We start from the raw sequence: 11524 nt of genomic DNA on the forward strand, positions 1-11524 counted from the left end.
TTACATTTCTGTCATCCAAAAAGAGAGCTTTCGGTCACCGCCAATGACACAGAGTGGGAGGGACCTGTGCCAGCTTAGACCCGCCCCCACCGTGGCTGATCCAATCATCACGGGCTGCAACAACACCACCATATAAACATAAGAAACCAGGTCCAGGAAGCACGTTACGTTATCCTTACTTCCAACACTCTTACTGAACATTATTCCCACACTTTTATTACTCAGAAACTGACACACTGTGTCAATGCTAACAGCCAAACACACAACTCACTGACCTGCGGGTGACCCATGTGATGCACTAGGAACTGACTGCTGATCTTGCCTGTTGTGGAGAAGAGATTCTCATTGACCCGAGACCACCTGGAAGACCATGACACCCGTGGTTACAGTAATTGCCATCACCATTATCATCATCACCACAGCCATTATCATGGACGTCGTCGGCAGCAGCGGTATCAGCCGGACTACCACAACATGAAGGTCAGAGGAATTGGAAGCATTCAGGATCCTTGGGACATTCCTACCCTCTACCCTAACCATAACCCTTACCGTAACCATTTAACTTCTTATGGCTGGGATCCCGTTAACAGGATCGATATGACAACAGCCAGTGAAAGTGCAGGGCGCCAAATTCAAAACAACAGAAATCTCATAATTAAAATTCCTCAAACATAGAAGTATTTTACACCATTTTAAAGATAAACTTGTTGTTAATCCCACCACAGTGTCCGATTTCAAAAAGGCTTTACGACGAAAGCACACCAAACGATTATGTTAGGTCTGCACCTACTCACAGAAAAACACAGCCATTTTTCCAGCCAAAGAGAGGAGTCACAAAAAGCAGAAATAGAGATAAAATTAATCACTAACCTTTGATGATCTTCATCAGATGACACTCATAGGACTTCATGTTACACAATACATGTATGTTTTGTTCGATAAAGTGCATATTTATATCCAAAAACCTCAGTTTAAATTGGCGCGTTACATTCAGTAATGTTTTGATCCAAAACATCCGGTGATTTTGCAGAGAGCCACATCAATTTACAGAAATAGTCATCATAAACTTTAATATAAGATACAAGTGTTATGCACAGAATTAGAGATATACTTCTCCTTAATGCAACCGCTGTGTCAGATTTAAAAAAAACTTTACGGAAAAAGCAAACCATGCAATAATCTGAGTACAGCGCTCAGACAACAAAACCAGCCATACAGATATCCGCCATGTTGGAGTCAACAGAAGTCAGAAATAGCGTTATAAATATTCACTTACCTCTGATGATCTTCATCAGAATGCACTCCCAGGAATTCCAGTTCCACAATAAATGTTTGATTTGTTTGATAAAGTACATAATTTATGTCCAAATACCTCCTTTTTGTTTGCACGTTTAGCCCAGTAATCTAAATTCATGAGGCGCGAGCAGACGAAAAGTCCAAAAGTTCCGTTACAGTCCGTAGAAACATGTCAAACGATGTATAGAATCAATCTCTAGGATGTTTTTATCATAAATCTTCAATAATGTTTCAACCGGAGAATTCCTTAGTCTTCAGAAATGCAATGGAACGCAAGCTAACTCTCACGTGAATGCGCGTGGTCAGCTCATGGCACTCTGCCAAACCCCTGACTCAAAGAGCCCTCATTCCCCCCTCCTTCACAATAGAAGCATCAAACAAGGTTCTAAAGACTGTTGACATCTAGTGGAAGCCTTAGGAAGTGCAATATGACTAAATCAAATCAAATATATTTATATAGCCCTTTTTACATCAGCTGATATCTCAAAGGGCTGTACAGAAACCCAGCCTAAAACCCCAAATATTAAGCAATGCAGGTGTAGAAGCACGGTGGCTAGGAAAAACTCCCTAGAAAGGCCAAAACCTAGGAAGAAACCTAGAGAGGAACCAGGCTATGAGGGGTGGCCAGTCCTCTTCTGGCTGTGCCGGGTGGAGATTATAACAGAACATGGCCAAGATGTTCAAATGTTCATAAATGACCAGCATGGTCAAATAATAATAATCACAGTAGTTGTCAAGGGTGCAACAAGTCAGAACCTCAGGAGTAGATGTCAGTTGGCTTTTCATAGCCGATCATTGAGATCTCTACCGCTCCTGCTGTCTCTAGAAAATTGAAAACAGCAGGTCTGGGACAGGTAGCACGTCCGGTGAACAGGTCAGGGTTCCATAGCCGCAGGCAGAACAGTTGAAACTGGAGCAGCAGCACGGCCAGGTGGACTGGGGACAGCAAGGAGTCATCATGCCAGGTAGTCCTGAGGCATGGTCCTAGGGCTCAGGTCCTCCGAGAGAGAGAAAGAAAGAGAGAAAGAGAGAATTAGAGAGAGATCATACTTAAATTCACACAGGACACAGGATAAGACAGGAGAAGTACTCCAGATATAACAGACTGACCCTAGCCCCCCGACACATAAACTACTGCAGCATAAATACTGGAGGCTGAGACAGGAGGGGTCAGGAGACACTGTGGCCCCATCCGATGATACCCCCGGACAGGGCCAAACAGGCAGGATATAACCCCACCCACTTTGCCAAAGCACAGCCCCCACACCACTAGAGGGATATCTTCAACCACCAACTTACCATCCTGAGACAAGGCCGAGTATAGCCCACAAAGATCTCCGCCACGGCGCAACCCAAGGGGGGGCGCCAACCCAACCAATATCGACCAATATCCCACTGTATATTCGATAGGCGATGAGTTGAAAAACTACAAACCTCAGATTTCCCACTTCCTGGTTGGATTTTTTCTCAGGTTTTTGCCTGCCATATGAGTTATGTTATACTCACAGACATCATTCAAACAGTTTTAGAAACTCCAGAGTGTTTTCTATCCAAATATACTAATAATTTGTAATATCTTAGCTTCTGGGACTGAGTAGCAGGCAGTTTACTCTGGGCACCTTATTCATCCAAGCTACTCAATCCTGCCCCCAGCCATAAGAAGTTTAACATTTCAATTTAAATGGGGGAGGGACATCCCAAGGATACCAGATAGCAAGGACCTTGGAAGCATGGACAAAGCAGTTACCTGAAGTTTCCTGCTCGTTCTACATGGGCAGGCCTCTTCTCTTGTGGGTAACTACAAACAGACAAATAACTATTAACAAAACCCATGCCTTCATACGGTAGCGTTACACAGTATGTAACTGAGGTGATGGGTAACCTTGTCTGAGACATTAAGACTTGTGTTAGCTCTTGGGGCTAACAAAGTATTTTGGCGTGCTAGAGACCCGGTTTCAAACCCAGTCGGTCACAAGCATCTGTCCTGCCACTCACCTGGAGCGGTGACGCTGCCCGTCACCGCGCCCACCTTGATGGTGTTGGTGAGGCACCAGTCGGCCGACATGAGTGTCGACTGGCCGCAATCCAGAGAAAGAATGGCTTGCTGGGTAACCAGGTCATAGAAGCGGATTTTCCCTTTCTTCTCGGCCACCATCAGCTGTACAGAGGATCAAGGTTTAGTATTGCGAGATCTTTTCAATCTCACACTAGATATTTTCACTCTCACACTAGATCTTTTCACTCTCACACTAGATCTTTTAACTCTCACACTAGAACTTTTCACTCCCACACTAGAACTTTTCACTCCCACACTAGAACTTTTCACTCTCACACTAGAACTTTTCACTCTCACACTAGAACTTTTCACTCTCACACTAGAACTTTTCACTCTCACACTAGAACTTTTCAACCCCACACTAGAACTTTTCACTCTCACACTAGAACTTTTCACTCTCACACTAGAACTTTTCACTCTCACACTAGAACTTTTCACTCTCACTAATTATTTAAACTCTCATTATGAAACTGAAAAGCACTGTTACTGTACGCACCTTGAAGACATCTTCAGGATGCCAGCACACACTGACGCCAGGGGAGCCTAGTCTAAATGTAGTGGATTCATTCCCCTCCAGGTCCTACACCCTGTGGGGACAAGAGAGGCCATCTGGCATGAAAGGGAAAGGGCACTAGCTGGACACTACAGGATGGTCGGAGAGGGGGTGTGCTCAGGGGAAATGAACCGTTTAAGGACTGTAAGAAAATTATTTTCCTGTTCTCAACTACCCGTTTAGAAAACAACCTCAGACAGGAAGTCTGCGATTCAAACAAACAACCCGGTCCGAAGCTTCAGATAAAACAGGTCCTGTCAAAAATGAGAAATTATCAAGTCCAAAAAACAAGATTAATAAGCACTCAATTAGCTGTGCTGGAGTGGGACGCGCAGCAGCGCTAAAAATAGCTTCCGGAGTACAGCCACCCCCTGTGTGGGGAGAGGAGATGACGCGCAGCACAGCGCAGGCAGACGCCTTGGTGCTGACAGCACACAAAACAAAGGATTACACTTGCTAATGGCAGCTAAAAATATAAAAGAAAGACATCATGGCTGGCTGGCTGTTTTTGTCTCACAGGATCCATGTCAAAAAAGTTACAAGCTTCCATCCAAACCCATCTTTCCCCAGGCGTCTGTGAGACTCTCTTCTAATGAGTGAGCAGCACACACCAGGCCTGTAGTGATGCCAGTGTTTTTATGAAAGCACGTAATGCCTGCGTGTAATTTATCTAACTTCTGTCAGTTGTCCAAGAGATGCGCACACAGAGCCTCACGGGGCGGCAGGGTAGCCTAGTGGTTAGAGCGTTGGACTAGTAACCGAAAGGTTGCAAGTTCAAATCCCCGAGCTGACAAGGTACAAATCTGTCGTTCTGCCCCTGAACAGGCAGTTAACCCACTGTTCCTAGGCCGTCATTGAAAAATAAGAATTTGTTCTTAACTGACTTGCCTAGTTAAATATAAAGGTAAATTTGTAAGTCGCTCTGGATAAGAGCGTCTGCTAAATGACTTAAATGTAAATGTAGTACTGCCCTTCTTTCAGGGAAAAAGGGATCTTGGTTGTAATCTCCCCCTTGAGCTGTGAAGACAGGCGGGCGGGGCCCTGCACTGACGAGCGAGAAGGCCGAGGACAAGGCAAACGTGCGCTCGGATGTAATAAAACACTTGGAGAGGACAGGCTGCTCCCGAGACCAGGATCTATCTCTTCAACCACATCTGAGCCCTCCTCAGCGAACACAAGGCCTCGTATCTAACAGAACATTCCCCTGAACCAGGGAGGAATAAACTTGCAAGTGGTTAAAAATATTTTTTTAAAGGACTGTATGGTTGGGACCGATGTGAATGCGTTGACTGATGAGGTCATGCAGAAGACATTAATAAAGACCCAAAGCCTGTCTAAATGTCAAACATGTTGGAGAGATGTTTGCAGAGTCGCGGCGGAGAGGATATGATTTTGCCCCATCCCAGATGAAGACCTCAGTAAACAAACACAACTTTTCCTGTGTCTTCCCTGCAGGGGATAAAACATATTTCTCCATGAGAGCTTTTGCTTCTTGACACGACACAGAAGTCAGAATGGCCCTGTGTAGAGTGCGGTGCAGACCCTCTTCCATAGAGCATGAGCGAGGTTGGAAACCTCAGACCACAGCAGACAAACAAGCATAAACCCTCTCTTCTCAGACCACTCGCCAAGCAGAGTTCAATCGCACGCTACGCCGCATCCGGCCAAGTTGTGGTCCACCACTTTGCCCTTCAAATGGGGAAATATTTTATTTTATTTTTTTATTCTATGTAATCCTTGCTGAACAAGGTGAAAGGGGGCAAGAAACAAGACTGAGACCACCACTGACACAGCGCTGTGTAATTGCATAACACAACAACTGACGTGACATCAAGCAATAACACTGGGCTTTATGTACAATAGAGTTGAAAGGCGAGACTGCATTTGAAGTCTGTGTGTAGATGTGAGCAGCCACACCTTTTCATTTTGGTCAATGGTTTCCAAATGAGTGGAGGAAATGGGAAACGTAGTGTGCACCGTGTGAACTAAATTATGAGAGTGTGCAGGGTAAATAACCTTGGTGACTCTCGGCGGAACGAGGGTTGAGAAATACAAACAGTAATCCCGCCTCAGAGCCTCACAGGGGAGTCCAGGCAGAGGTGCACAGCACGCCGTCCTCCCCGAAACCACACCAACATCCATCTTGATCGGACCTGCTCAAGTGTCTTGAACAATAACACGTTCTTTAACAGACATTTGGACTGTTGAAATAATTATCTCGGCCATTAGTCATTTTTATTGGATCGGTTTGCTCCTCTCACTAGAGTTGATGATGGGATCCCCTACAACGGAGCAAAAAGAAAGCGTGAGAACATGAGAAGAAAATGAGAAAAGAGATGAAAGACTGGGATGTTGTAGAGTGGACATGGACATACTAACTGACAGATAGCTTGACTGACGGGCTAGAGTGGGGAGAAAGGCTCAAACTGTTGTGATAACGCCTCAGAAATACTTCCCAAAAGGATGACACACAGAGTAGATCACACACACAGAGTAGATCTCGCACATCAAATAGTTGCAGCAGGTGTCTCTGTTCAAGCCCTTTGAGTAAGCTGTATTCTGCTGATCCGTGTCAACACGAAGCCAGAGCTGTCACACAACAGAAACATACCTACTGCAAATCCAACTGGAAGCTATCAGACACAATGGGAGCCGAGCCCAGAGAGGTTGGGACCTCTGGCAGACACTCTGACCTCAGTGGGAGGCTGTGACCTCCTTCTAGCTGCTACAGGTGGCTTCTCCGGCTGGAGTAGAGTTCCCACGCAGGAAAGGACAGTGCTGACAAAGAACACAGCAGAGTTATGGTAGGACAACCTGCCAAGTGTACGAACACGCACGCAAGTAGAGAAGCCGGTCCACTGTTCTTTTCTCTCACCCTATCAGGGGTCTCAGTTTGTGTGGGCTGCCTGGAAGGCCCCTCTCCTGTTAACTTGATCTTTCCCTAGTTCCACCTCACTCTTCCTCCTGCGTCCCATATTTTCTCAACGTGACAGAATTTAAATCTTTCTGCAGATGGAGCCGAGAAAGCGTACCCCTGTTTTCTCTGGCCAGACCATTATAGAGGGAGGCTGAGGGAGAACTGTGCGCCGATGTTTCTCGCAGTAGCAGAGCTTACTAGCCCTAGCTGAGGCCTCTCTCTCCCCACAGCCCTCATCCTAACCAACACTTTAGAGCATTTAGGCAGGCCGGAAGGAGATTGAGGAGATAATTCAACCATGGCCTGTTTTTGATGACTGGAAGTGTAACCGCGAGCTTCAGGCTCCTGAAATTTTAGAGTTTATGAATAGAAAGCAGATGTTTCAGGTGTGTTTCTCATCCAGGAAGCTTTGGGTTTAAAGATGGATATGAGAGACGTGCTCTTTCAGGCCATAGCGGAGAGAAAAGTAGGGGCCAGTCATTCATTTCTAAGTTGCTAACTTGATTAAACGTTTTCCCCCATCAATCACTGGTCAAACAATAAGAGCTCACATTGTGTGGGAAGGAGCAAAGAGGGAGTAGGATTTGGGCCAGGCTTTCACCCTGTCTAGACCCTAGCAACAACCCTAGTTACTAAGGTAACAGGAGGTCCCCTCAGGTTCAGTGGAGGCTGCTGAGGGGAGAACGGCTCATAATAATAGCCGGAACGGAGCAAATGGAATAGCAAACACCTGGAAACCATGGATTTGATACCATTCCACTGATTCTGCTCGTCATTACCATGAGCTCGTTCTCCCAAATTAAGGTACCACCAACCTCTTGTGCCCAGGTTACCCCATAGTTACCCCTTTGGCTAACGACACACTCTTTCCTTCCTTGCTCCACTACCTAGCTACTGATTGATAGGCCACATTGGGGGACCTTGTTAAGAGTCAACCCTAAGGAGGGGAACAACCTCCACCAGAACAGCAAGCTAATTGGATTTCCATATTTAACCAATTACTTTAAAAAGCTGGAGAAGCGGCTATGTGCTTACGCACGGCAACACCGGGGTGTGTTGTGATAAGCATTGGGTTTCATTTTGGAAACACAGTCAGGACGTTCTGCACCATTAACAGAGAACAGAACACAGATCCAAGAGCTGGGGGAAGACACTCTCACACACTCATATTATTCTTGCTGAATGAGACCGGGAGGAGGTTCGGACTGACCTACATGTATGGTCATCGCTGACCGAAGCCATTTGTTTCCCCTCCGTGGGTTCGAACACTAAGTGGTTGATGTAGCTGGTGTGACCCTCCATCACCTAGACAACCACACAGATATCGCCACAGAAGATACAATTAACAAAACGCTGCATTTGGTGCGAGCCTCCCATAGACTGTATGACAGTTCCCTGGCTCCTTGTGTGCGCTGGGTTCTTGATTAGGCTAATATAAAAGCCATTCACTAAGTGCCTACTGTCAGTGTGCTATATACAAACGGTTTGTTTTAAAGAAACCAGATGCCAACTGAACTGATAGGTGCAGTAGTTCCAGTGGGATCTAGTCGTGAGAGCAGGGGCACCAGTACTCTACCTTGACTTCATGTTGATTCTGAAGATCAGAAGTCAACACCCTCACTTTTCTGTCTGCTGCAGCAGTGCAAAATCTGGTGGGAAAGACAGAGAGAGAAAAAGATAAACAAAGAGAACATCAAAAAAGAGCCCATCCTACTATAAGACACTCGTACGTACACGCAACCAGGCACACGTCCAGGTCTATGCGTGTGTCTGAATGTGTGTGTGTGTGTGTGTGTGTGTGTGTGTGTGTGTGTGTGTGTGTGTGTGTGTGTGTGTGTGTGTGTGTGTGTGTGTGTGTGTGTGTGTGTGTGTGTGTGTGTGTGTGTGTGTGTGTGTGTGTGTGTGTGTGTGTGTGTGGTAAAAACTTGGACATGGATCAATGGAAACACTGCCAGGGAGATTCTAATTGCTAAGATAAACATGGAGAAAAACAAAGATTCCTCACGCCATCTGAGCATTTCTAACACCTGGGGGACGACTTTGCCTCTAATCAGTCGTAGTATATACCAGCGCCTGCAATTACTTACACAATTACACTAACTCACTTATGACAAGAAAAACACACATATCGCAAGAAAAACACACATATTGCAAGAAAAACAGACGCATTTTCACACATTTGCAGTCGCAGGAACAGACGGATTTGGCATGATATCACGATAGACAGCCAGAATATTCCCCCAAGCAACTGGTACAGGTGAGTATACCAACAACTGATACATAGCCTAGTAGTCAGTGAATTGTGGAGGGCATTTCACCCTTCTTTCAACTCATCAAACCTCTAATTCAATACATACTTCACAGTCTTGCAATATGAACTAGCTATCTAGATTTAGCCTACACTGCAGGAATATTATCAATGAAAGAACAGGTGCCAAGTGGGAGAACATTTCTTCATGAGACAATCTTCAAAGAGTTGTCAATGTCACAGGGTTGACTAATGACTAGGTCTGTTTTGACCCTGAGCTAATGCTGGGGAAGTGTTCCTGACTAGACCTCGCATGGCTGGCCTGGTAGAATCTGGGAGCCTCCCAGTGTAAGCCCCTGACCCCCCCCCTCCTCCTAGCACCCTTGCCGGCCCCTGCCTCAGGCACGCCCGTGAGAACACTGCTTTTCCTGGAAGGCATAACTACGTGTAAAACTAGGGGAGGGACGGAACTTGAGCGGGGGAGCCATCAGTGCAATAACATGTGCGCACGTCACACGCCGGCCTCCAGGGCCCTGCAGACTTAACCACGAAAGGTCAGGAAGTATCACTGCCTTTCCCTTTCAATTAAAGCAACTTAGAAACATGTCCCGCGGGATTACAGCATTCCCATCCACCATTCCAATTAAGAGGAAAACCTTGCTTTCTATGTAATAACGTTCAACTTCCTTTTTTAAAATCAAACCACACCTGAAATAACTGGGTTGGTATTCCACCACTACAGTGGGCCACAGACTAGTATGATGACTGGGCTTCATACGGTAGGTGAATGAAGAATACAGCTGGGCCAAGACTACTGAGGGCTTCATACCACTGACTGACACAGAGGTGGTGTAGATGGATAAGCAGGTGGTCCAGCCGTACATACCTACACGTACCCGACGTTCACAAGACACAGGCCTCAATGTTCCTAGAACTTCTAAGCAAACAGCTGGAGGCAGAGCTTTCTCCTATGGAGCTCCATTGTTATGGAATGGTCTGCCGATCCATATGAGAGATGCAGAAACGGTCTCAACCTTTCAGTCTTTACTGAATACTCATCTCTTCAGTAGGTCCTATGATTGAGTGTAGTCTGGAACCAGGGGTGCGAAGGTGAACAGCAACGCATTGGAGTGATGAACCACCCTTGCTGTCTCTGCCTGGCCGGCTCCCCTCTCTCCACTGGGATTCTCTCCACTGACCCTATTACGGGGACTGAATAAGTGGCTTGCTAGTGCTCTCCCATGTCGTTAGTAGGAGGCGTGCATCACGTCTTGCCAGGCTCTTTTCGCTATACTCGACTTGAGTGGGTTGAGTCACTGATGTTATCTTCCTGTCTGGTCTTGCGCCCCCTCGGGCTCGTGTGGTGGGGGAGATCTTCGCGGGCTATACCCTGCCTTGTCTCAGGGTAGTAAGTTGGTGGTCTGTTGATATCCATCTGGTGGTGTGGAGGCTGTGCTTTGGCAAAGTGGGTTGCCCTGTCTGGGGGTATCGTGGGACAGGGCCACAGTGTCTCCCGACCCCTCCGTCTCAGTCCCCAATATCTATGCTGCAATTGTCTATCTGCCGGGGGGCTAGGGTGGGTCTGTCCTATCTGATGTTTTTCTCCTGTCTTATTGGAGTCCTGTGTGATCTTAAGTATCCCTCTCGCCCTCTCCTGCTTGCTTGCTCGCTCTTTGGGGTTTTAGGCTGGGTTTCTGTATAAGACCTTTGTGACATCTGCTGATATAAAAAGGACTTTATAAATACATTTTACATAGGAGATTAAGAAAAAAAAACAGTAGCGCAGCTTCAACCCACAGCGGTGGCTGGTCCAAATAACTAACTAACCACGTCGTCAGTCTGCACCATGATGAGCTGAATCAGGTGTTACTTACTGCAGGGCTGGAAGGAAAGCCTGAAACAACCAGCAGCACTCCAGGACCAGACACCCTGATGTAAAGACAGAAGACAGCTGTAAGAACTAAAAGGTTTAAGGTAGGCTACCTGATGAGTTGGGGCAGCTTGTCCAGCCGAGACTCCATGTGAGGCAATCCACACGTAACACATGATGGAAAACACGCAGTGTGGTGAATTCAACCCCCTCTACCTCCATGTCCTCCTCCTGCTCAAACAGTGGTTCACGTCACACATACAGCAGTGGTTTATATCACACATGGAACCAAAACACTGGCTCATTTCCTTGTGTCCCCTATCCATGCCTCCTCAGAGAAGAACCTTGGGAGGATCTTTTCTGATGCATTTTGAGAAGGGAGGCTAGAAAAGAGGACATGAGGAAGAGGAATCTGGCAGGCAACCACTCACCTGGAAGCGGCAGGTGCCTACCACCACATACTGGCTTCCTCCATAGGCCAAGAGGGACGCAGCTGAGCCACTGTCAAAGGGGCTGAACTCCACCACATGGATGTAGTCGTCACAGGGCACTGTGTAGCTGGCTCCTTGACCTGAGTCCGCCAT

General features: G+C 46.6%; 1 pseudogene; it reads right to left on the reverse strand.

Annotated features, from left to right (window-relative positions):
* LOC120032199 lies at positions 1-11524 on the reverse strand (annotated as a pseudogene).

Source organism: Salvelinus namaycush, chromosome 38 (genome assembly GCF_016432855.1).
Source record: "Salvelinus namaycush isolate Seneca chromosome 38, SaNama_1.0, whole genome shotgun sequence".
NCBI classification, from domain to species: Eukaryota; Metazoa; Chordata; class Actinopteri; order Salmoniformes; family Salmonidae; genus Salvelinus; species Salvelinus namaycush.